General features: G+C 35.3%; 1 pseudogene; it reads right to left on the bottom strand.

Annotated features, from left to right (window-relative positions):
* Positions 1-24,196: 24,196 nt before the first annotated feature.
* On the bottom strand, positions 24,197-24,659 carry LOC113915234 (annotated as a pseudogene).
* Positions 24,660-27,729: the final 3,070 nt, after the last annotated feature.

Raw genomic sequence — 27,729 nt, 5'->3', positions numbered from 1 at the left:
ATTCGCCTGTGAAGCCATCTGGCCCTGGGCTTTTGTTTTTTGGGAGATTTTTGATGACTGCTTCAATTTCCTTAGTGGTTATAGGTCTGTTCAGGTTTTCTATTTCTTCCTGGTTCAGTTTTGGTAGTTGATACATCTCTAGGAATGCCCCCATTTCTTCCAGGTTATCTAATTTGCTGGCATAGAGTTGCTCATAATATGTTCTTATAATTGTTTGTATTTCTTTGGTGTTGGTTGTGATCTCTCCTCTTTGATTCATGATTTTGTTGATTTGGGTCCTTTCTCTTTTCTTTTTGATCAGTCTGGCCAGGGGTTTATCAATCTTGTTAATTCTTTCAAAGAATCAGCTCCTACTTTCGTTGATCTGTTCTACTGTTCTTTTGGTTTCTATGTCATTGATTTCTGCTCTGATCTTTATTATTTCTCTTCTCCAGCACGGTTTAGGCTTTATTTGCTGTTCTTTCTCCAACTACTTTAGGTCTAGGGTTAGGTTGTGTATTTGAGACCTTTCTTGTTTCTTGAGAAGGGCTTCTATTGCTATATACTTTCCTCTCAGTACTGCCTTTGCTGTGTCCCAAAGATTTTGAACAGTTGCGTTTTCATTTTCTTTGGTTCCATGAATTTTTTTTAATTCTTCTTTAATTTCCTGGTTGACCCATTCATTCTTTAGTAGGAGGCTCTTTAGCCTCCATGTATTTGAGTTCTTTCTGCCTTTCCTTTTGTGATTGAGTTCTAGTTTCAAAGCATTGTGGTCTGAAAATATGCAGGGAATAATCCCAATATTTTGGTACCGGTTGAGACCTGATTTGTGACCTAGAATGTGGTCAATTCTGGAGAATGTTCCATGGGCACTAGAGAAGAATATGTGTTCCATTGCTTTGGGATGGAATGTTCTGAATATGTCTGTGAAGTCCATTTGGTCCAGTGTGTCATTTAATGTCTTTATTTCCTTGTTGATCTTTTGCTTAGATGATCTGTCCATTTCAGTCAGGGGGTGTTAAAGTCCCCCACTATTATTGTATTGTTGTCAATGTGTTTCTTCACTTTTTTTATTAATTGCCTTATATAATTGGCTGCTCCCATGTTCGGGGCATAGATATTTACATTTGTTAGATCTTCTTGTTGAATAGACCCTTTAAGTAGGATATAGTGTCCTTCCTCATCTCTTAATACAGTCGTGGTTTAAAATCTAGTTTGTCTGATATAAGGATGCCCACCCCAGCTTTCTTTTGGTGTCCATTAGCATGGTAAATCGTTTTCCACCCCCTCACTTTCAATCTGGGGGTGTCTTTGGGTCTAAAATGAGTCTCTTGCAGACAGCATATCAATGGGTCTTGTTTTTTAATCCAGTCCTATAGCCTGTGTCTTTTGATTGGGGCAGTTAGCCCATTTACATTCAGGGTAACTTTTGAAAGGTATGAATTTAGTGCCATTCCATGGCCTGTAAGGTGACTGTTACTGTATATTGTCTTTGTTCCTTTCTGATCTATGCTGCTTTTTGGATCTCTCTTTGCTTAGAGGACCCCTTTCAATATTTCTTGGACGGCTGGTTTCGTGTTTGAAAATTCCTTTAGTTTTTGTTTGTCCTGGAAGCTTTATCTCTCCCTCAATTTTCCATGAGAGCCTAGCTAGATATAGTATTCTTGCCTGCATATTTTTCTTGTTTAGTGCTCTGAATATATCATGCCAGTCCTTTCTGGCCTGCCAGGTCTCTGTGGATAAGTCTGTTGCCAGTCTAATATTTCTACCATTGTAGGTTACAGATCTCTTCTCCTGAGCTGCTTTCATGATTTTCTCTTTGTCTCTTAGACTCATAAGTTTTCCTATTATATGTCGGAATGTTGACCTATTTTTATTGATTTTGACAGGTGTTTTCCCTAGCTCCTGGATTTTGATGCCTGTTTCCTTCCTCAGATTAGGGAAGTTCTCTGCTATAATTTGCTCCAATATACCTTCTACCCCTCTCTCTCTTTCTTCTTCTTCTGGGATCCCAATTATTCTAATGTTGTTTCGTCTTATCGTATCGCTTATCTCTTGAATTCTGCCCTCGTGATCCTGTAGTTGTTTCTCTCTCTTTTTCTCAGCCTCTTTATTTTCCATCATTTGGTCTTCTATATTGCTAATTCTCTCTTCTGCCTCATTTATCCTAACAGTTAGTGCCCCCATTTTTTATTGCACCTCATTAATAGCCTTTTTGATTTCGACTTGGTTAGATTTTAGTTCTTTTATTTCTCCAGAAAGGGTTTCTCTAATAACTTCCATGCTTTTTTCAAGCCCAGCTAGTATCTTTAAAGTCATGATTCTGAAGTCTAGGTCCGACATCGTACTAATGTCCATATTGAGTAGGTCCCTGCCTGACGGTACTATCTCTTGTTCTTTTTGCTGAGGTGATTTTTTTTCATCTTGTCATTTTGTCCAGAGGAGAATGGAAGAAGAAAGAAAGAAAAATAAAACAAAAGAAAAAGATAAAAACAAAAACAGAACAATACAGTAAAACAGAATATGATCAAATATGATCAGGCTAGTGCATAGATCAGTACCACACCCTAGATTTTGGGCGTATTTTGGTCTGTTAGAAAAAAGTGCCTCCTAAAATTTTAAAGGAAGAAAGACTTATATATGTACAAAATAAGGGTTGATAAAATGAAGGGATGGAAGATGAGTGTAAAGATAAATATTATAAGATTTTATAAAAGGGATTTATAAGATAAGAAGTTTTTTGAAAAAAGAAAGAAGAAGATTTAAAAAAAGAAATAGAAAAACGAAAGAAAAAAAAAGGTTGAGAATGTGATCAGGCAGGAGAGTAGAACAGAGTCATACACTAGTGATTTAGGGTATATTTTGATCTGTTCGAAGAAACTGTATCTCAAAATTTTAAGAGAATAATTTATATATATATGCCAAAAATAAGGGTATCTACCAATAAGGGATAAAATATGACTCTAAAAATGAAAAATAGAAAATGTTTTTTTAAAAAAAGGGATTGATAAGATGTTGGTTGAAAAAGGGAAAAAGAAAAATAAAAAAAACAGTTAAAAAATTAACTTTGAAAAACTAATGAATCATGGTATAAAAAGCCATGAATTCTATGTGCAGTATTCCCCTAGTGCTGGAGTTCTCCCGTTCTCCTTGATCGGTAAACTTGGTCTTGGCTTGCTGCCTGTTAGTGCTGATCTTCTGGGGGAGGGGCCTGTTGCCATGGTTCCCAAATGTCTTTGCCGGAGGCGGAATTGCCCCGCCCTTGTGGGTCCCGGCTAAGCAAGCTGCTCGGGTTTGCTCTCAGGAGCTTTTGTTCCCTGCAAGCTCTGGTACAGCTTTGGAGGACCAGGGTGAAAATGGTGGCCTCCCAATCTCCACTCGGAGGAGCTGAGAAGTTGGGGCCCCGCTCCTCAGTGCACCCCCAGAGAAAAGCAATCACTCCCGTCTCCCTGGTCTCCGGCCGCACTGCATGCTCACCCGGCCTGTGACCAAGCGTTTCCATCTCTGGCACTTGACCCTGTGTGGAGTCTCCAAACCCAGCAGATCCCTGCGGTGCGCTCCCGCGCCGCTCCTCCTGGGGGAGGAAGGGGAGTCTCCTCGGATCTGCCGCTTGTTGGGTCCCTGCTGGAGGAGTGGTCGCCCGACTGGGCCACAGATCACAGTTTATGGCAACCCCGAGGTGAGAGTCCGCGCCTCGGCTCCGTCTCTGCAGCCGGCTTCCCTGCTCCAATACCTGGGAGTTCTACTGCACTTAGGCACCCCTGGTCTTTCTGTGACCCCAAGGGTCCTGAGACCACACTGTCCCACGAGGGTTCCCCCCCCCCCACCGCTTAACCACTGGAGCGACGTCCCTCAGCGGAGCCGGCTTCTAAAAGTTCCGATTTTGTGCTCCGCAGCTCTATCACTTGCCGGAAGCGGCCGACGGAGGCCCCCTCCCCTGCTGTCTATCCTCCCGAATATCACCTCGGATTCACTTCTCCGCACATCCTACCTTCCAGTAAGTGGTCGCTTCTCTGTTCAGAGAGTTGTTGCTACTCTCCTCTTCGGTCTCCTGTTGAGTTCGTAGGTATTCAGAATGGCTTGATCCCTATTCAGCTGAATTCCTGAGACCAGACGAAAGCCAGGTCTTCTACTCCTCCGCCATCTTGCTCCACCCCCCCAATATATTTTAGATTTTAAAGTAAGGGTCATTAGTTTTACATTAAAAATTAACATGTTTTGTATTAAAAAATAAACTGGATTTTTTTTAAAGCCTTACACATTGTATTGAGGAAACAAATGTGATTCTAAATATACTATTTTATAGATAAACAAAAGATTAGAAGATAAATATACAGCCTCTAAGTGTTCATATCTCATTAGCTATCTGCATGGTAAAGGACAGCATCGCATAAGAGAAAATTCTTTAGATATATGAATATTATACTTGTTATTTGGAAAGCTTTATCACATATAGTTTAAGTACTTCCCTATTTATAAAATAAACTAAAATAGAAGCAAAATAAGAACACAAATCATTTTAGAATCCAAGAAAACCTTCTGTAACTGTAGGAGATATAAAAGGATACAAAATAAAGAAAAATAAAATTGCTGCATGCTATTCAGTAAATTTGAGTGACTATTATATGTTCATCACCAGCCAGACCCTGGGGAATCAGAAATAAATAAAACAAGATTCTTGATCTCAAGGCTAGAATGGAAAATAGTTTTCATTGGTGAAGTTTCAAAGTTTCCAAAAGATACCACACAGAAATTCCCACTCTGATCATGCAAAAAGAATAATCAAATGATAAATTAGATTTTAAAATACACACAAAGCCAATTATACTTCTCAGTGGGTAAAGCTCACCTCCCTAATAAAAGAAAGCAAATGGTAGCTACCATTTGTTAAAATTCCACTACTTGCCAGACTCAATATGCACATTGTCTTTTCTCAGAGTTACATTTTAATGAGGGTATTATTTTCACCATTGAACAGCTGAGAACAATGAAACAGAATTTTAGTACCTTGATTAATTTCACTAAAATATTGTGTGGAAATCAGGTCTTAAAACTACTGCTCTCTTTTAGTAAGATTTATTGGCTCACCATCATTCAGTGTGACCAGATCTCTAATCTCAGAAATAAGATAATTATTTTGTATGAAATTCTTTAGAATTCCCTCAGCTTCCAGGACTGATTTCTTTCTCTTTTTAATTATTTTTTTATTTCTGTTAGCATGCATGGCCATATAATCTCTAGCCATATAATCTTGTATATGTTCGGAAGAAAAGAACATTTTATTTGTACTTTCAATTTACTGATAGTGAAAATGTGTTCTTTGACAGGAAATTTGGTTTCTAAATTTCTGCTACCAAATTAGAGAAATTTCACACATATGACCTGGAAAATGAACTCAAGTCAGTGCTCTTCAAATTAGAAATCAACAACTGTAACTAATAAGGACTGATGGGAGAGGCAAAGTTGCTAATTGGCAAATAAAAGCATTGGTGCATTTAAAATAAGTCACCTGGCAAACCTTTGTTACGCAAAATGTTGTAATTTAGTTAATATTTCTATTTTATTTATTTGTCTATATGAAATAGAAGCTTTTTATATATGTATACTTATAATTATGATCACAATTGGCTAGATTGTCAATATTATGCAAAGAAAAGACAAATTAAAAGAAAAAGGAAATAAAAAATAATTTTAAAATATGTATTAAATCAACAAGCATTTCACTTTTGCTGTACTCTTCCTATATAGAGAATAAGTAGGGTGCCTGGGTGGCTCAGTGGGTTGGGTGGTTTCTGCTGGGTCATGATCTCACGTCATGGAATTGAGCCCTGCATGGGGCTCTAGGTCATCTGGGAGTCAGGGAGTCTGCTTTTCTCCCTCTCCCCCTGCTCCTGCTCCTCCCCCTATTCATGCTCTCTCTTTCTCTCTCCCTGCATAAAATAAATAAATAAATCATTAAAAGAGAAAAAAAGTAGACTTTTGTATCACTGATTAGAAAAATCAGTAATTACATTGGTAGTAGTCCTTCCAACACTATATTTTTCTTAGGTACTTAGGAAATGTCAAATTCCCATACCAACTTAATGGAAAAAGTCATTTACCTCACTCTGGAGTAAACCAAAATTGCTGTTCTTGCTTTGTTGTTGTTGTTGTTGTTGTTGTTTACTTTCTTTTCCCCCCTCACCTTTTTCTAAACATTTAAGAATAATAAGAGTTGCTGCCTTTTGGATGTTATCTGCTGCTCCACTGAAAATAATTTCCAATAATTTATTCAATGCCCATTACCTGAAGTATACTATATAATTCAGGCTTATATCTGATGGAGAAGATATGTTCAAAATACAGCAAAATGAAGTATTGAAACACATAGTATGTCAGAAATCTCAAAGAACAGGAAAAAAATATTACAAAAGAAATATGTAGAGTTCTGCTTCTGGAAGTGCAAACTGGTTTGTTTTGTAGCAATTTTCTTCATGCTGATAACACCTAGAAAAACTGGCTAAATATAAAAACTATGTTTGAAATCATTAGAGAGCTTCCAGGGTCATGAGATTATGTGGTACTGAAATTCAGGCAAAGGGAAGCCAGTGACAAGAGACCAGACTGGGACAGTATTCTGCCCTTAAGAAGATTGTCAATTCTGAAATTTGTACTCAAAGTTGAAAAACTAAACAGTGCTTTTATCTATGTCAGAAGAGTGAGGGGATATTGAAATTTAGATCCCCCATAAAAGAAAGTCTCTTATAAATATCCCAGAATTTTGGAGCACATCCCCAAAAAGGCTACACTTAAGAATTAAGAGTACAATCTATAAAGAACTTATCAAACTCAACGCCCAAAGAACAAATAATCCAATCAAAAAATGGGCAGAAGATATGAACAGACATTTTTCCAAAGAAGACATCCAAATGGCCAACACACACATGAAAAAGTGCTCAACATTGCTTGGCATCAGGGAAATCCAAATCAAAACCTCAATGAGATACCACTGCACACCAGTCAGAATCGCTAAAATTAACAAGTCAGGAAATGACAGATGTTGGTGGAGATGCTGAGAAAGGGGAACCGTCCTACACTGTTGGTGGGAATGCAAACTGGTGCAGCCACTCTGGAAAACAGTATGGAGGTTCTTCAAAAAGTTGAAAATAGAGCTACCCTACAACCCAGCAATTGCATTACTGGATATTTACCCCAAAGATACAAATATAGGGATCCGAAGGGGTATGTGTACCCCCATGTTTATAGCAGCTAATGTCAACAATAGCCAAACTATGGAAAGACCCAAGATGTCCATCAACAGATGAATGGATAAAGAAGACGTGGTGTATATATACAATGGAATATTATGCAGCCATCAAAAGGAATGAAATCTTGCCATTTGCAATGACGTGGATGGAACTGGAGGGTACTATGCTGAATGAAATAAGTCAATCAGAGAAAGACATGTATCATATGATCTCACTGATATGAGGAATTCTTTATCTCAGGAAACAAACTAAGTATTGCTGGAGTGGTGGTGGGTGAGAGGGATGGGGGGACTGGGTGATAGACATTGGGGAGGGTATATGCTGTGGTGAGCACTGTGAATTGTGTAAGACTGTTGAATCAGAGACCTGTACGTCTGAAACAAATAATATATTATATGTTAAAAAAAAGATAGTAGGAAGGGAAAAATGAAGGGGGGGGATTGGAGGGGGAGATGAACCATGACAGACTATGGACTCTGAAAAACAAACTGAGGGTTCTAGAGGGGAGGGGTGGGGGGGATGGGTTAGCCTGGTGATGGGTATTAAAGAGGGCACGTAGTTAATGGAGCACTGGGTGTTATATGCAAATAATGAATCATGGAACACTACATCAAAAACTAATGTTGTAATGTATGGTGATTAACATAACATAATTTAAAACACACACACACACAAAAACAAAACAAACAAACAAACAAAAAAGAATACATTTGAAATATAGCCTCACATAAACTGAAGTCCAAATTAAGATAATTTCAATTTCTGGTAGATTAAGCTAATTGGTCCCTCCTGTAGTTATCTATAGGGGACAGACTCTTTTAGCTTTAAAGACACACAAAAAGTTAGAGTGAAAGGATGGAAAGAGATATTGTAAGCAAGTCGTAAGTAAAAGAAAGCAATGGTAGCTGTACTTATATCAAACAGAATAGCCTTTAAGCTAAAAATAGTCAAAAGGGACAAAGAAAGCTATTATATAATGATAAAGATGGTCAGTCTATCAAGAAGATATAATAATTATAAATATTTATGTATTGGAGCATCTACATATATAAAGCAAATACAGAAAAAAAAGGAGAAATTGACAGTGACATAATAATATTGGAGACTTTAATGCTCCAGTTTCAACTACCCAGACAGAGACAGATGGTAGATCATCCAGACAGAAAATCAATAAGGAAACAGCAGATTTGAGCAATACTACATACAAAATGGACCCGGCAGAAATATACAGAACATTCTATCCAACAAAGGGGAATACATTTTTCTCAAGTGTACATGTAATATTTTCTAGGAAACATCATATGTCACATCTTAAAAAGAAGTTTTAGCAAATTTAAAAAGACTGAAATCATTCCAAGTATCTTTTTTGACCACTTGCTATAAAACCAGAAATCAATAGCAAGAGGAAAACTGAAGAATTCACAAATACATGCAAATTAAACAACACATTCTTAAACAACTAATGGATCAAAAAAAATTTGAAAGAGAAATTAAAAATTATCGAGACAAATGAAAATGCAATATTCTGAAACTTGTGACATGCAGCAGAAGCATTCTAAGAAGGAAATTTATAGTGTTAAATGTCAACATCAAGAAAAAGGAACAATATCAAATAAACAACCCAATTTTACTCTTGAAGGAGCTAGAAAAAGAAGAATAAACTAAGCCCAAGCCATAAGAGTGGAGGAAATAATAAAGGCTAGAGCAGGAAAAAATGAAAGCAAAAGCAGGAAAATCATAGAAGAGTTTAACAAAGCTAGGGGTTCATTCTTTGAAAAGATAAACAAAATTAACAAATCTTTAGGTAGACAAACCAAGAAAGAAAAAAAAGGAGAACCAAGTAAATAGTGGTATAAATGAGAAAGGGGATATTACAAATTTCACAGAAATAAAAAGCATCAAAGAAACTTCTATGAACTATATGCCAACAAACTGGACAATCTAGAGAAAATGGATAAATACCTAGAAGCATACAACCTACCAAGACTGAATAAGGAAAAAAATAGAAAATCTGAACAGGTCAATCACAAATAAGGAAATTGAATCAATAATCAAACAACCTGGAACAGAAAAAAGCTCAGGATCACTTGGTTTCACTGGTGAATTTTACCAAACATTTAAAGTAGAAGTAACATCAATCTTCTCAAGCTCTTCCAAAAAAATTGAAGAGAATGGAATATTCCCAAACTCATTTTATGATGCCAACATCACCAATACCAATACCAGATAAAGGCAACACACACACACAAATCCTACAGGCCAGTATCTCTAACAAATACACACATAGAATTTCTCAACAAAATACTAGCAAATTGATTTCAACAACACATTGAAAGGATCATATGTCATGATCTATTGGGATTCATTCCTGTGATACAAGGATAGTTCAAAATGCATAAATCAATAAATGTTATACATTACATTAATTGAATAAAAGATAATAATCACATGATCATCTGAATAGATGCAGTAAAAGCATTTAACAAAATGCAACAACCATTAATGAGAAAAAAAAAGTCACCAAATTGGGCATAGAAGTACCTTAACACAATAAAGGTCATATAAGAAAACCCCACAGCTAGCATCATACTCCATGGTAAAAGATTGAAAACTTTTCCTCAAAGATCAGGAACAAGACAGGTTTGCCCACTCTCAACATTCCTATTCAATAAATTACTGGAAGTCCTAGCATTCTTTGAGTTGAATTTGCTCTTCTCTTGCTAGATTCTTAAAGAGGATGATTAGTTTATTAGGATGTGGTCTTTCTTCTTTGATCTTTAGGCATTTACAGCTATATCACAGCTAAAAACTTAACTGTATATTTTTTTTCTGAAGTTTGAATATATCATCTTCTTGCTTTGACCTCCATGATTTCTGATGAGAAATTAGCTGTTCATCATCCCTTGTATATGGTTTTTCTTTCTTTCTGCTTTTACTATTCTTTTTTTTAAAGATTTTATTTATTTGTTAGAGAGAGAGAGCACAAGCAGGGGTTTGGCACGCAGAGGGAGAAGCAGGCTCCCCGCTGAGCAAGGAGCCTGATGTGGGACTCTATCCCAGGACTCTGGGATCATGTCCTGAGCCGAAAGCAGATGATTAACTGACTGAACCACTCAGGCATCTCTTAATATTATTTATTTATAGCTTCTGACACTTTGATTCTTATGTGTCTAGGTATGGATCTCACTGAGTTTATCACACTCAGATATGAGTGAATGGATGATGAACTTCTTAGCTGCATGGATTAATATTTTTCATTGAATTTGGGAAGTTTCAACCAGTATTCATTCAAATAACATTTCTGACCATTTCTCTCTTGTCCTTTTGAGATTCTAAGTGCCATCTTTTCAGCTGCTGAGACAGCTAGAATTTCCATGGATTCCATTCATGCCAATTTTGGTGCTAAAATTTCTATAGTTCCAACCATAGCAGACATAATGGAGGTCATTTCAAAATCCAATCTTCACTAAGGAGATCTTTAATAATACAGTCATGACATGATCAAGGATTTATGCCATAGGATCAGAGGAAGCTATTGTTGAGGCAGATCCAGATAGAAATCAAAGAGAAGCATCCAGGATCCAAGAGAAAAGTGTAGCTAAGCAAATATTTTCTTGTGAGGTATGACCATTTCAGAAATACACCACTTCTCTAGCAATAATGTGATGGGTGTGTTAACTAAACTTATTATTGTGGTAACCATGTTGCAATATATGTGTATAAAATCATTATGTTGCACTCTTTAAACTTGTACAATGTTATATGTCTTGTTATATCTCAGTAAAGCTGGAAAAAATAAAATTAATGCAGTCATTCTAATGATATGCATACCTTTATGAAAGCATGTTTTACTTCCATAAAAAAACAAATTTATTAAAAAGTACCTTAGGGGTGCCTGGGTGGCTCAGTTGGTTACGTGTCTGATTCTTGTTTTTGGTTGGAGTCATCATCTCAGGGTCATGGGATCAAGCCCCACATTGGATTCTGCACTTGGCACAGGGTCTGCTTGTCTCTCTCCCTCTGCTCCTCCCCCTGCTTGTGCGTGCTCTTTCCCTCTCCCAAATAAATAAATAGCATCTTTTTAAAAAAAGTACTTTAAAGGGGTGCCTGGTGGCTCAGTCAGTTAAGTGTCTGCCTTTGGCTCAGGTCGTGATCCCAGGGTCCTGGGATCAAGCCCCACAACAGGCTCCCTGCTCAGTGGGGAGTTTGCTTCTCCCTCTCCCTCTGCAGCTCCCCCTGCTTGTGCTTTCTCTCTTCTGTCAAATAAATAAATAAAATCTTTTTAAAAATGTACTTTAAAACTAAAGATTTAATTTCCACAATTCTTTTATACATTCCAGAACTAAAAGATGAACACTTACAAGTATCCTCATGCTTCATTTATTGATAATAGATTACATTTACAGGTTTTGCTAAGCTTACAAGTGACTTTTCCTTTGTAAATGCATTTATAAATAAACAATGTTTAAATACAAAACAAAACTTTAAAAATAACTGTAGACCATTTCAGAAGAAAAGTGGAGAGGAGACGAGGGACCTAGTAACAAGTGAGTGTTTTTTTTTTTTCTCCATTTTAGTTGGAAATATAGCAGAAGTGAAAATGATTAATGTACTTTAAGGATGAGCTAAATTTCTTTGAGTCAAAAGACACTTCCTGTGTTAAGTATGGGACTGCTATCTCTACAAAAAATTTGTAAATGGAATTCTTGCAAATAAGTACTTGTACTCAAATACAGAAATCCTTATGTATGTTTTTTCTAGGGTTGTTGATTATATTGATATATATTTTTCAGAATTGAAGAGAGAATGAAGAGGATAGAGAGAACAATAAAAAGAACAATGTCAAATGGGGAGCAATATTGTCACGTGATGTAGAAGTTTTTTCCCAATAGATTTTTAAGAAACAAGCAAGTTTAAGGGTGCTAGTGGGAACATTTGTATTTAGCAAGTAAGTAAATGTCTATAAGGCAAGTTTTATATGTGATTTTCTGTAACCTTCGCAATAACTCTGAGGTGGGTATAATTACTCCCAGTTTTCAAAAATAGAGTACAGCTCAAAGAAATACACAATTTGGTTGAGTTTACAAAGTTAGTGAGAGGTTGAAACAGAATTTGAATCCAAATCTGTCCTTTTCTAAAGCATACATTTCTTTCACTATAGCTAGTAACAACTCCTTCAAAGTTATTGAAATTGAGAATTGCTTTTTAGCAATGGATAGCATTATCTTTCAACAAATTTATAAAAATGACATGTAATTTTTAAATGTTTTTTGCTTTAATGATATTTTTTGTTTTCCATACATCATAACCCCAATTAAAAGAAAATTGATGATTACTCCTAAAGTAATAGCATATTCATGTATACATTGTATTTTTAAATAGTTTTAAATAATATTGCATATGAGTTGCAAAATAAAATTTCAATAAATGTTTCTAATAAAGATAAGTCAGATCAGAAACATAGAAATCCAACTGGATCTACATAAAAGCCAGAGATATTAAAGGCACCATAGGTCACATGAGGACTGAAAATATAGAGAGACTGAGATAAGAATCCATACATCCATTCAGTTATTTTGGTGATATAAAGAAATAGAAAGACTGAAAATTGAGTGAGAATAGCAGGGTTCCATTGCTGTATGACAATTATAAATATTTGATTTTTGAAAATCACTTCACATACTTGAGGCTCTTTTTCATCAACGATAATATGAGGGCCATACTTTTACTTATAAAACCTACTGAACAAATATATAAAAAAACTATGCAAAATAGTTTACAAATAGAAGATATCAGCAGTCTTTCTTCTTTAAAACATGGGGTAATCATAAACCATTAAAACATTTTCAATTGTTTCTCACCTGTGACTAAGTTACATAGATCTGCTCAAGTAAAGATTAAATCAATGCCACCAAGTGCTCTGAACTATGAATGTCTATCTCCTGTTACTCTCACAGGCCTGCAAAGTGTGTTTGTAAATACCATGGAATTTATTTTTATTTATTTTTTATTTTTTTAAAAAAGATTTTATTTATTTATTTGACAGAGAGAGAGAGCATGAGCACAAATAGGGGGAGCAGCAGACAAAGGGAGAATCAGGCTTTCCGAGGAGTCAGGAGTGCAAATGCAGGGCTCGATCCCAGGACCCTGGGATCATGACCCAAGCCAAAGGCAGACACTCAACCAACTGAGACATCCAGGTGCCCCGATACCATGGAATTTAAATTAAAGCTCAAACCATCTGAAAAACATTCCCCATACGTGGCAAAATCTTCCCTGCTCTTTTTAGATTTTGTGGTATCAAAATTTAAAAATGTATATGTATTGGGGCACCTGGGTGGCTTAGTTGGTTAAGCATCCAACTCAATTTCAGATCAGGTCTTGATCTCAGGGTCATGAGTTCAAGCCCTGAGTTGCTCTCCACAACTGAGCATGGAGCCTACTTAAAAAAAGTGTAAATGTCTAGATATGTAGCATTGTAATTCTTAAAAGCATGTACTTTTTCTTTTATTGAATGTCATTGTTTCAGAAAGAGATCATAGGAGGATTTTAGGGTTCTCTTTTCATCAGCTTCAGGAAATAGAAAGTGAGTTTGACAAGCTTAAATAAAAAGCAATTCATCAAAAATCATTGCGGAAGTTATCATACTAACAGAAACCAATGCAATTGGGAAACCAAGAAACCAGAGGCCCTAACATCGTGTTACAGTGCTGAAGACTGATCAGGCTGCTGCTGTATTTACCAGTGCCACTACCTATGATTTATTCATTTATTTAACAAACATCCTTTCAGGAAATACCATATAGAAGAGACTATGCTGGGTACTGGAAATATAAGAGTGAAGAAAACTATGCCTCTGTAGTCATGGAATTTTTATGCCAATGAGAGATTATAATTAGCAATTAAATATACAATATATAACACAATTTGAACTGTCATAATTTATGGGACAAAAAGTAAAGATGGTTTATAGAGAAACAGAGCAGAGGGTAGAGGATGTAAAATAACATAGTCAAGAGTAATCTGCAATTCTTCCCTTACATTTAGAGTGTTTCTAATTGATTAGCATTAGATGATGGGCCTATTCCACAATTGGATATGGTAAGTAAAGGAAGAAATGGCCTCTTCATCTTCTGTATTGGGAGATTTTAATCTTTCATCAAGTTTAACTACCAAGTGAAATCAGAAAATTTATAGAAAATTAGGAAGGATACACTCAACAAAAATATGACAAATGTGTACGTTTTGCCAATCAATTGTTTTCCCTGCATTAGATAATGAGTTGGGAGGAATATAATCAATCTTCAGAGTTGATATCCTTTCTTGGACCAACTAGCGAGACTGAAGGAAACTAACAGCTAGATACTAGCCAGTACTATACTACAATTATCTTTGCCAGTTTTTTTCTGGCAACTCATTTTAACATTTATTGATTACTTTGTGCAAAGTATTGAACATTTTTATATCCCTCTGCTCAGCTTTCAGAGACACAGCATAGTTAGGTATTTTTAACATAATAATCACTGAGGCCTGATTTGTTCTGAACAAGTCAACTGTAATGGGAATTCAGAAACCTGGTTTTTACCATCTTACAGATCCAAATAAACAACCATCAAACACACACACACACACACACACACACACACAAAGGCTTATTATGCAGATTGAATGTCTTACTTTAGTTTTTTAAAATGTTACTGACATGCAGCCGAGTTGGGTGTTTATCCCAATAATCTTGTACTTTTTCAAGTAAACATTTGCATGTAAATTGCCTTGAAGACTATGTTATCAAGTCAGAAGGTAAAGGAGACTGAATTAATTTTAATCCTACTTGAGCTTTGCAGGTCTGAAGTTTACTACTAAAGCAGCATCTCTTGAAAACTTTAAAATTTGTGAATATAGTTCTCAGTTCTCCAGTTTTAAAACTTCCAACAGCATCAGTACTATGGAATGACACACTCTAAATAGTACTATGGAATGACACACTCTAAATACGTTCATATGTATGCATTACACCTCTTCTCTGAAAAATATATTAGCATTAAATTATGCTTGCAGAGAAGGAATACTGTGTTAATTTTTTCATGTTCTCTAAATAAGGCTTTCTTTTTTAAAAAGATTTTATTTATTATTTTGAGAGAGAGAGAACAAGCACGAGTGGGGGGAGGGGCAGAGAGAGAAGCAGACTCCCTGCTGAGCAGGGAGCCTGAAACAGGACTCCATCCCAGGACCGGACCTGAGCTGAAGGCAGAAGTTTAAACTACTGAGCTCTCAGGCGCCCCTAAATAAGGCTTTCTAACACTAGTTGTATTTAATGTGAAAAGCTGGCTTTTAATATTGACCAATTGAAAATGAGTGATATGGCTAATGGTAATAAAAGTTTTCAAGTATCTAGTTTACTTCTTGTTTTCAAAAAACTCAAATTTTCTTTTTTTTTTTTAAAGATTTTATTTATTTATTTATTTGAGAGAGTGAGAATGGACAGAGAGCACATGAGAGGAGGAAGGGTCAGAGGGAGAAGCAGACTCCCTGCCGAGCAGGGAGCCCGATGTGGGACTCGATCCCGGGACTCCTGGATCATGACCTGAGCCGAAGGCAGTCGCTTAACCAACTGAGCCACCCAGGCGCCCCAAAAAACTCAACTTTTCTTGTCTCCATTCTCTTCGATATCATTGTTAAGATAAAAAGGCTATATTTCCTTTGCCAATAGTTCTTGAAATTTGTTAAAAATATTTATGTAATTTCTTTAGAATAAAAAAATAACCAATTTATTGTAAATCTCTAAAGAAAAATTAACACCAGTAGTACTAGTAGTAGTAGTTATTAATGTTTGCACAGTACATTCTAAAGCTTTTCACACACATTATCGTATTTGATCTTCACATTAATCCTGTGATGAAAGTAATCCCTATAATCCCAGTATTACAGATTGAGATATTAAGTCTCAGAAATTAAGTAATTTATGAAAGTCATTCAAAGTTAGTGACTGATACTTTCCTTTTTGTCACTTTTTTCTTTTTCATTTTGTTCTATTTAAAAACATAATAATAAAATGAATTTTTTAGTCCATGTGTTTTTAAATCACAGGAACATTAACTCTGCTTTATATATGAAGAAAATATGAATTCTAATTTCAGAATCTGTGCTAACAACAATGTTTTATTTGTACATATTTGGTAAAATATCAATGAGGATTTCTGAAGACACATCTCTGTATAAAATGTCACATGTGTTTCCCCAAGGTTCAATCTGGCTGTGGTCTTCAAGTAATCATCCCATGCAGGTAGTACACATATATCCAGTGATCAAGTGAAAACTATACCTGATATTTATATGCGTTTCCACTATAGTAACAGGAAATTAGTTATTGTATATAAGATTGTTTGTATTTCTGAGTATTGGCATAGTATTCTTTTAAAAATTAAGCTTTATAATTTTAAACAGCTATCATTAATTGTAACTAATGCATTTAAATGAACAAAGTAAGTAAAGATATTTATAAAAACTATATGTATTTCTGTTTAGTCAAAGGGTAAGCTTGTTTAAATAATCAAAAGTTTAAAAAGTTGATGAACTTGAAAAGAGAATCATGTATAAGAATAGTGACATGTCATAGAAAAAAAATAAAAGAAGAGGGAAAAACTTATTAGGAGTGTCAGATAGAAGTACTAATCAGCAAACTCTGGCCATGATGGAAAATGTGGCATAGGAAATGTATTTTACAAATGTTAGAACTTCAATGCACAAGAGAAGGAACAAGAGTTAAACATAACAAATACAAACATAATATGTCTAAGATTTTACTTCATTTCCTTTGATTAATCCAGACGCTCACTTGTATCTTAATATTTCTTATCATTAGATACATTAAAATATTTCGGGAAAAAACATTAACAACTTTTTAGAATGCAATGTGTGAGTAAATAAATCGAAGCAATATTTCAGTAGTAAAGAATCACAGTTTGCGCACACTATATAACTACAGCTGCTGTTAAACAGTGAAGTTGATTTAAAAACAGCTAAAATATTTGCTGGAAATGTTTTTAGACAATTTTATTATAGCTTATGTATTGTTACAAATATTTTAATTTCATTTTCTTATTTAATTTTGGGTGGGTTTTTTTGGAAAATTGTAAATAATAAAATACAAATCTTTTGGGACACCAGGGTGGCTCAGTCTGCTAAGCATCTGCCTTTGGCCCAGGGTCCTGAGGTTGAGTCCTGAATTGGGCTTCTTGCTCAACAGGGAGACTGCTTCTCCCTCTGCCTGCCACTCCCCTGCTTGTGCTCTCTCTCTCTCCCTCTCTCTGACAAATAAATAAATAAAATCTTTAAAAAATACAAATCTTTTGAAATTCAATTATACATAAATGACACATTGACATGGCAACTATCTTCCAAGATCTCACTTGACACACACACACACACACACACACACACACACACACACACACACGTATGATTGTAAAATTCTGTAATTGAATTCTGTGGTGCACCTCTATCTGTGCTCATTTTCACAAAATCTGAGTGGTTTTACTAGTCTTTATATTTGGCTTAAATGATTACATTCTTGTTGATCATTTGTAGTTTATAATTTCTAAAATGCCTATTCTTATTATTGTCTAATCTTTTGTGCATTATTTGTGTCTTTTTTCATATTCATTAGCATTTCATAAAGTAGGGCTTTATTGTTTTGTCTGCTATGTATATTTTTCTAATCTGCCAAGTGTTTTCCATTCAACAGAAAGATTTGTTATTACTTTTGAAAAAGTGTAATGAAATATACAACTTTATAACTTTTGAGTTCTTCTATTGTTTTGGAAGATTTCCCTAAATCAAAATTACCTTGTTTTTTCTAAACATTTCTTTCATATAAATGTTTAAAATTTAATCTACATGGAAATTATTTTGTACACAGTGTGAGAACAGAGACTGATTGTGTTTTCATTGTTTATGAAATAAAACATAATTTCTCAATACATTGAAATATCATTATTTTCACATATCAAATTCAAACATACACTGACATTCATTTTTTACATTTGTTTCAGTAGTTTCTGCTCTGCACAGATTATTTTTGAAATGTATTTTACATATAACATATAAATTTAAGGTATACAACATTTGAGGACATTATGCAAAGTGAGGTAAGTCAGACAGGAAGAGGCAAATATTGTATGTTTGCTCTTATATGTGGAATCCAAAAAAGTCAAACTTATACACAGAATAAGTGGTTGTTACCAAGGGGTTGGGAGGATAGAACAGATGTTTACTAGCAGCTATTTTTATACATATTTTTTTACACTGAACACTTTGTGAAATTTTCAAAATCATTCTACCTTGATTATAATACAATTTTAGTATTTTTTGTGTCTTCTAATCAAATCCATGCTTTATTAGTATTTCCAAAATTTGGAGTTATTCCCAAATGTTGACTGTATTTCATATAAATTGAAGTGCATTATATTTGCTTATTTAACAAATAAAACATTCTGGGGTGCCTGGATGGCTCAGTTGGTTAAGTGACTACCTTTGGCTTGGGTCATGATCCTGGGGTCCTGGAATGGAGCCCCACATTGGGCTCCCACTCCTTGGGGAAACTGCTTCTTTCTCTCCCGCTGCCTGCCACTCCCCCTGCTTGTGCTCCCTCTCTCTCTGTCAAATAAATAAATAAAATCTTTAAAAAAAATTAAAAAAATTATTTTCTTAGTTTTTTATAACTGTATAAAATTGAATAAGTGATAAAATATTGCTATTTTATGATTTCTGTCTTCTCTCCATTACCAGGTCTTGATTTATCATTTATGGAGATGGTGTTCTATGTTCTTTAAAAAGATTTAAAGTGTTCATCAAATAAGTTTACCTTTTTTTATTATGATTTATTCCATACAGGAAAAAATGAACTATTAATTTTTTTGAAATTGTAATTTCAATATAATTTTGAATTTACAGAAAAGTTGAAAGACTGATAATGAATCTCTTAAAAATCCAAAATCAATGTAAGGAATCTAATTTTTCAGTAAGTTATAATGGCTAATGTGTTTATTATGATGCTCAAATTCTCCCAGATTTGGCCCGTATTTCTTGATAGCCCCATGATTCTTTGAGCACTTCCTTACTTTTAGGCTTATCTTCTATTTCTCTTCTTTATCTCTTATATCAGGCTTTTCTCTAAGGAACCTTAGTTATTCTGACTGGATAATAGTATTTGAAAACCGAGATCTGGGTGATAGGTGTGCTTTTCACTATGAATCATTGCTTCTCATTCTTTCAACTCACAGAGCTAGGAAATTAGATGATAATTGATGGTAGAGAGATGTTTATTTATTCCTATACTTATTTATCTCTTTATATTAAGAGAAGCATCATACATACGTCTTAAAGAGACTTCAATATTTTTTCCCATTTTATCCATGATAATCAGTAACTAGAATAGTCAACACATACTCCAATTGGAGAAAGGATGTGTAATTGTGTGATCATACAATGAAAAACTACTCAACAATAAAAAACGAATTAAAAATTATTGGCTGTCCAGGAAAATGAATGAGTTTTACAGATATTATGCTGAGTGAAATAGCCATCTACAGAAGAATACAGTATCTATTGTGTGAAGTACATTTATATGAAGTTCTATGACAGCTAAAAGTAATATATGGTACCAAAAATAACAAATGAGTTTGCTTTGGGAGGATATATACCTAGGGCAGACATTTCTGAGTCATCTGTACGTATGTATATATAAGAAATTGCAAAACTATTTTCAAAGTGGTCACTTCACTTAGCAATATATTAAAGTTCCAGCTATCCTTATCTTTGCCAATATTTGCTTTTTTTAGTCTTTTAGTTGTAGCCATTTTGATGGATATGAAAAAATAACTCACTTAGGTTTTGGCTTAGAATTACCTGATGGGGGGAACATTTTTACTTCCCTAATGGCACATTTTGCTTTGTGAAATGTCTTTTTAGATCTTTTGCTTTTTTTCTATTGGTGAACTTATCCTTTTCATTAAAAATAAGTTATTTGTAAATATTAGTTATGAATCCTTTGCAAATGTAGGTATTGTGCATATTTTATTCCCAATTAGTGGCTTGACTCTTCATTCTTGTAACACTGTCTTTAGATAACCAAAAGTCTTTGATTTTGATGAAACATATTTAAAATTTTTATAGTTATCAGTTAAGAAATTTTGCTTACCTACAGATCATAAATAATTATTTCATAAACTTTGTAGTTAAGTTTTTCTTATTAGTTCTATGATTCTTTTTTAAATTAATTTTGGTTTATGATATGAGGAAAGTGTTCAGATTTGTTTCCCTCCTATATAGTTATCCAGATATTTCAGTATAATATGTTGAAATGAATCTTTATAACCACTGAACTGCATCAGTGTTTTGGTCAAATATCAATTAACTATGTAAATGCAGGTTTTTTTCTGGACTCAATTCCCTTGATCCATCATCTATCATTTTGCTAATACCATAGTGATTTGTTTTTGAAGCTATGTAGAAAGTCTTAAAAGTCAGTCAAGGAAAATCCCCTAATATCAATCCACTTTTTGACGATTCTAAGTCTTTTGCAATTTTATATAAATATGAAAATATAAAATATATAAATACAAAATATAAAAATATAAAAATAGATTTGGATAATTGAATTTAAACCATTCTACTTTCCTACAAGGAGTGTTAAAAGATATAAACTTTCCTCTGAGCCTTGCTTTTGCAGCATCCTCCACACTTTGATATCTCTTTTTTTAAAATCATTCAATTCACACTATTTGATATGACTTAAGCATTTTTCAGAGATTTTTCCAAATATCCTATTATAAGTTATTTCCATTTTATTACCATGTAGCTAGAAAACATATTCTATGATTAATATTATGTTACTTCTATTAATACTTGCTCTGTAGGCCACTGTGTGTTTTATCCTGATGAATGGTGAATGTCCCATGTATACTGATAGGATGTATATTCTTCAGTTTTGGGGGATACTGTTATATAAACATCAATTATATCAAGTTTGTGTGATAGTTGTTATTCCAATTGTTTCTGTTACTGATTTTTGTCTAAATCTCATTCAGTCACTGAGTGAGATTTTACTACACTGAATTTGTTTGTTTCTTTATCTTTAGTTGTATCTAATCTTGCTTTATGAATTTTGAAGCTGTGTGGTTATGTACACTCGTGTGTAGGATTCTTATATCTTCTTAGTACATTGGTTATTTTATTTTCATAACCTGTTACTTTAGTACATTGGTTATGTCATTTTCATAATATGTGTCCTTAATTCTGGTAATACTCTGGATTAAAGTTCACTTTGTCTGATATTAATTTAGCTACTTCAGATTTCTCATGCTCATATATTTAGAGATTGTATTTATTTATTTGAGAGAGAGAGAGAGCTCAAGCAGGGGGAGTGGTAGGCAGAGGGAGAGGGAGAAGCAGGCTCCCTGATGAGCAGGGAGTCCGATGTTGGGCTCAATCCCAGGACCCTGGGATCATGACCTGAGCCAAAGGCAGACACTTAACCAACTTAGCCACCCAGGTGCCCTTGAAGTTTTATGTATATTTTATCCATTTTCTTCCAAGTTATATGTGTCTTTGAATTTAAAGTTTTTTCTTTTGATCTGCATACAATTAGGTCTTGTTTTCAATCCTATCTCACACTCTCCTGTTTATATTTAATATAATTATTAATATGTCATGGACATAATTCTCACATTTTTGTGTTAATTTCATATATATATCATTTGTTTTTATTTATCTTTTGATACTTTCCTGGCTTCTTGTCATTGTTGTAATCATGTAACATTTTTCTATGATGGCTTGGAATTTTTCATCTGTTTGACTATAATTTCCTAGGCATTTTTTTTAATCCTGATTAGCTGAAATTTTTGTATTTCTATTCAATTTTCATATCAAGTTTGAGAATTTCTATCCACCTTTTTAAATTTTTTTTTCATTCTTTCTCTTCCTGGCTTTTTTGCTCCAATTATATATTTGTTAGGGTATATGATTTTAGCTCACTGGGACTCTATTTTTTCAGTATTTTTTCCGTTTTTGATTGTATATTTAATGTTCATGTATTTTTCAAATTCGCAAATCTTTTTTTTTTTTGTATAGCTTCTGACAGAATTTGGCATTTTATTACAAATCTGCATGTGAGTGAAATAAAAGTCCATCATCACTTTTCTGCTAATGAAGAGACAGATGTGGAAACACTGGCCTGACGCTCTTGCGTTCCTGGGCACACGGGAGTCTCCAGAACCTGCCCCCGGCGTACCTAGGACTAAAGAAGCTGAGTTCATTGACACACCACAGGGGCCATGTACCTGGACAACTAAACAACATTATGCTGCCTAACCTACCCATCACACCCACCTCTGAACAGGTGAAACCATCTTACAGGTCTGTAAAGCCCTGGATAGATCCCAAGTAAGAGAACTAAAAACAGAAAGCAGTTTCTTTACCTCATCTTCTCCACAGAATCTAGTTCCCCCCTGAGAACCAAGAAGGGCAGCTGCCAGTGGCAGAAGAGGAGTTGGTGATAGGGCGTTTGGACCATCGGCTTCCTCTGGGTGTCAGTGACCCGCATTCTCGATTTCAGGGGCAGTCCCGCTTGCTTTGAAAAGACATTAACATTCAAATCCTTACAAGTTCATTTGATGATAAATTCTAAGGTCAATTTTATTTCTACAAAAAAGGACAGTCAAAACAATATAAAACACATGTAAAGGATATTACTGAGTGAGCTTCAAGTGGAGCTTGACTCTGCAGAGGCTGTGAGTCCAGAGGGAGAGGGAAGGCCACCTTGTTCTGGGGCTGGCCAACTCCTCTGAAGGAAGGGGCCAGCAGGGCACCGGCAACCCCAGACTGTTGCTGGCTACAGCCAAGTCCCGCCAATTCCAACCCCACAAAGGGTCAAACTGTGCCGAGGGAAGGTCGCAGTGGGGCTGCGCTGCACTGAGGAGCTGGGAGAGCGAGCTCCGTGGCACATTCAGATGGAGCTCAGAGGCAGGTGAGCATGGAATTTCACATGGGGGTTCTGGCTTTGGCGTTGTCCACAATGACCAGCACGTCTTCTACAGTGGCTGCAGGGAGGAGCGTCAACCTTTGGCCGCAGGAGCCTCTCTGGCGAGAAATTCCTCACACAAGTGCACAGCATCCTCTGGTCGGCAGGCCCTCCCTTGGGGTTGCCACAGACCTGGGTTTCCCCAAGTAGGCCAGGCCAGGCTGAAGTTCAATCACGCACACAGACATCAAGGTTTGCCCATTTAACCAATGTTATTGTGGTAACACCGGCCAGATTTTTACAGAAGAACTGGGCCTCCCTTTTCATGGCTGGTTTTTGTTTTGTTTTGTTTTGGTGGTGAGGGGAAGGTGGTGGGGTGGTGAGTGGTGGTTTGCTTGTTTTTAAATTCTTTTTAAAGGATGTTATAAATTGGAGCCAGGAGAAATTGAACCAACTCCCACACAGGGCAGTGCAACATGGGAGTAGAGAAGCCACCAGAATTGCCAGGAGCGGTCTCTTCTTTGCGGAGGAGATAGCCCTGGGTCTGGGGGAAGTGAATGAGTGAAAAATAAACCAAATGCAAGAAAGTGGGAGTTGCAAGGGCAGGGGAAGAAAGGGAACTGCAACCTTTTTTTTTTTTTTTCTTTTTTCCCTTAACCTTAAGGGCTAAATGTAAATTGAAGGTTTTGGATCAATTTGGACAAGAAAAGAAACACCATTCTTTTAAAGTAGATTGAAGCAGTGATTTTTAAAACAAAGAAAGCAGAACTAGAACATCTTAAATTTTTAATCCTTTCTTTACAGGTTACCTAGACCGCTTTTGATTAAGAAAGCTGTGGAAAGTTAGTAACTGCCACAAGCAAACGCCAGGCAGCCGCACGTGTCAATTTTCCACAGAGTCCTGCTTTGCGGGGTCTCCGCTCACACTCGCTGGAATCGGTCGTGGCAGAGTTTAGTCCACAAGTCGCTTCTCACCGTATTTCTTTGTAAACTCTTCAGCATTCTTACAGAATTTTTTACGGTCCTTAGAGTATTCTTCAGCAAGGTCAGCCCGAAGTGGGTGCTCGGGCTGGGGGTCGTTCACCAGTGCTATGAGGGACTGAATTACTTGGTTGGTTTTGGTTGCTGGCTACCAGTTTTCAGCACTAATTACTGGCAGACAGACCTGCCCCTTTTCATCGATGTTCGGGTGATAGATCTTTGTTTTAAATGTGGTCTTCGGTGGTTTGAATGGGTACTCTGCTGGAAAGTTGATTTCGATTCTGACTGCCCCTTATCATATGGAGGGTTGTCAGGAACAATAAGGACTTGCCAAGTCAATAAATTAACTTCATCAATCTGATGTTAGGGAAGTTTTTCATTCCACATTTGCGGATTTCTTCAAGCTCCTTCATCAGCCTCCTGCTAGCCGCCATCTTGGATCTGGTCCAAATTCGCAAATCTTTTTTTTTTTTTTTTTTTGCATTTTTCATCTGTTGTTAAGGCCTACTGTTGAAATCTGCAATTTATGTATTTCATTTTTAGGTCTAGAATATCCATTTTCATGTTTAGTTTCCATTTTTCAGCTAATAGTGACCAGATTCTTATTTATTTTATTTATATTTCCCAATTAAGTTCTTAAACAGATATTTAAGTTTCTTGAAAGTTTTTGTCTGTAAACTCTTACATCTGGGTCATCTTGGTATATACTTCTAGTGACTACTAATGGTGTATATTTCCTGTCTTTTTGCAAGTCTAAACTATTTTTAATCATTTAGTAAACATAGATATTATGCTGTTAAGATTATTGTGTCTCTTATTTTTTATTTTCTGCAAAATAATTTTTCTTCTAGTTGGCAGTTATCTTTTGCTAGGTAAAAATTTAAATTCTGTCTTCCCTGAAGTGGGAAGCAAGTAAAATTTTTCATTCTTTCAGTATTCCAGTAATTGTATATTTTGTGAAAAATTTGGTATTTCCCTCCTGTGTGTAATTAAGAATGTCATCCAATAAATTAGGCAGAGTAAACATCCAAATAGCTGAATTTTGGGGGTGCCTGGGTAGCTCAGTTGGCTAAGCCTCCAACTCGATTTTGACTCAGGTCATGATCTCAGGATCCCACATCATGATTCACACTCAGTGGGGAGCCTGCTTAAGTTTCTCTCTCTCCCTCTCTCTCTGCCCCTCCTGCTTGCACGCTCTGTCTCTCAAAATAAATATATCTTAAAAAATGAATTTTTTCCATTTTATCCTTTGCCAAGCTTATTCTGAATGCTCGTATTCTGTTATAACTCCTTAAGCAAGTAACATTGTGACTTTCTGCTTGAATCCATAGCTCCACCCCATGCCAAATGCAAAAGGTCTGCAGATGAAATGTCAGATACAAGAGAATTTTACCCAGTAAAGTTCAGGTCTTTTATAAACTATAGTAACCTGACCAACATAATTTAACATAACTATTATCAATAAATATCAAATTTGACATACTAGTAATAGAGAATATGACTGCTTCTCAAACATGGAACATTCCACTGAGTAATCAAATATTTGATCAAATGAAACAAGAGTAAGTTCCAAAATTAGAACTATTACAAAGAGCACTCATCACGGTAAAAGCAGTAAAATAGAAATTTGTAATAGAATCTAAAAGCAAAATTTCCTCTTCCCTTGAAATTAAAAATAAAACATTTTATTTTAAACCAAAGATTGTAATAAGAGATGAAGAAGGACACTATATCATAATAAAAGGGTCTATCTAACAAGAAGATCTAAAAATTGTTAAATATGTATTCCCCTAATTTGGGAGCAGCCAAATATATAAACTAATTAATAACAGAATTAAAGAAACATATTGATAATAATATAATAATAGTAGGGGAATTTAACACCCCACTCACTGCAATGGACAGATCATCTAAGCAGAAGATCAATGAGGAAACAAGGGCATTGAATGACATACTGGACCAGATGGAGTTAGCAGATATACTCAGAGCATTTCATTTCAAAGCAGCAGAATACACATCCTTCTTGAGCACATATGGAACATTCCCCAGAATAGATCACATCTGGGTTACAAATCAGGTCTCAACTGGTACAAAGAGAGTGAGATTATACCATGCATATTTTCAGACCACAATGCTTTAAAACTTGAACTCAGTCACAAGAAAAAAATTGAAAGGAACACAAATACCTGGAAGTTAAAGAACAACCTACTAACGAATAAATAGATCAACCAGAAAATTAAAGATGAATTAAAAAATATATGAAAACAATTGAAAATGAAAATAAGACAGTTCAGAGCCTTTGGGACACAGCAAAAGTGGTCCTAACAGGGAAGTATATAGCAATACCGGCCTTTCTCAAGAAACAAGAAAAGTCTAAAATACAAAAACTAACGTTGCACCTAAAGAAGCTAGAAAAAGAACAGCAAATAAAGCCTAAATACAACAGGAAAATAGAAATAATAAAGATTAGAGCAGAAATCAATGATATAGAAAAAAAACAGTAGAACAGATTAATGATACTAGGATCTGGTTCTTTGAAAGCATTAATAAGATTGATTATTGGCCTGATTTATCTAAAAGAAAAAGAAAAGACCCAAATAAATAAAATCATGAATGAAAGAGAGATCACAACCAAGACCAAAGAAATACAATTATAAGAGAACATTACGAGCAATTATATGCCAACAAATTAGGCAATCTGGAAGAAATGGATGTGTTCTTAGAAACATATAAACTACCAAAACTGAAACAGGAAGAAATAGAAAACCTGAACAGACCCATAACCAGCAAAGAAATTGAAGCAGTAATGAAAAATCTCCCAACAAACAAGAGTCTGGGGCCGAATGGCAACCCAGCGAAATTCTACCAAACATTTAAAGAAATCATACCTATTCTTCTGAAGCTGTTTCGAAAAATAGAAATGGAAGGAAAATTTCCCAACTCATTCTATGAGACCAGCATTACCTTTAACCCAAAACCAGACAAAGACCCCACCAAAAAGGAGAATAACAAACCAACATCTCTGATGAACATGGATGCAAAAATTCTCACCAAGATACTAGCTAATAGGATCCAACACTACATCAAAAGAATTATTCACCAGGACCAAGTGAGATTTATTCCTGGGTTGCAAGGGTGGTTCAACGTCTGCAAATCAATCAATTTGATACACCACATTAATAGAAGAAAGAACAAGAACCATATGATCCTCTCAATAGATGCAGAAAAAGCATGTGACAAACATAGAGCCTTCTTTCTTTATAAAAACTCTCTGCAGTGTAAGGATAGAAGGAATATACTTCAATATAATAAAAGCCATCTATGAAAAGCCCACAGTGAATATCATTCTCAATGGGAAGAAATTGAGAGATTTTCCCCTAAGGACAGGAAAAAGACAGGGATATCCACTCTCACCACTGTTGTTCAATAGTATTAGACGTCCTAGCCACAGCATCCAGAAAACAAAAAGAAATAAAAGACATCCAAATCAGCAAAGTTGAACTT

Source organism: Zalophus californianus, chromosome 11 (assembly GCF_009762305.2).
Source record: "Zalophus californianus isolate mZalCal1 chromosome 11, mZalCal1.pri.v2, whole genome shotgun sequence".
In the NCBI taxonomy this organism is placed as follows: Eukaryota; Metazoa; Chordata; class Mammalia; order Carnivora; family Otariidae; genus Zalophus; species Zalophus californianus.
The sequence above is the reverse complement of the archived record's forward strand: the minus strand, read 5'-3'. Positions and strand labels throughout refer to the sequence as shown.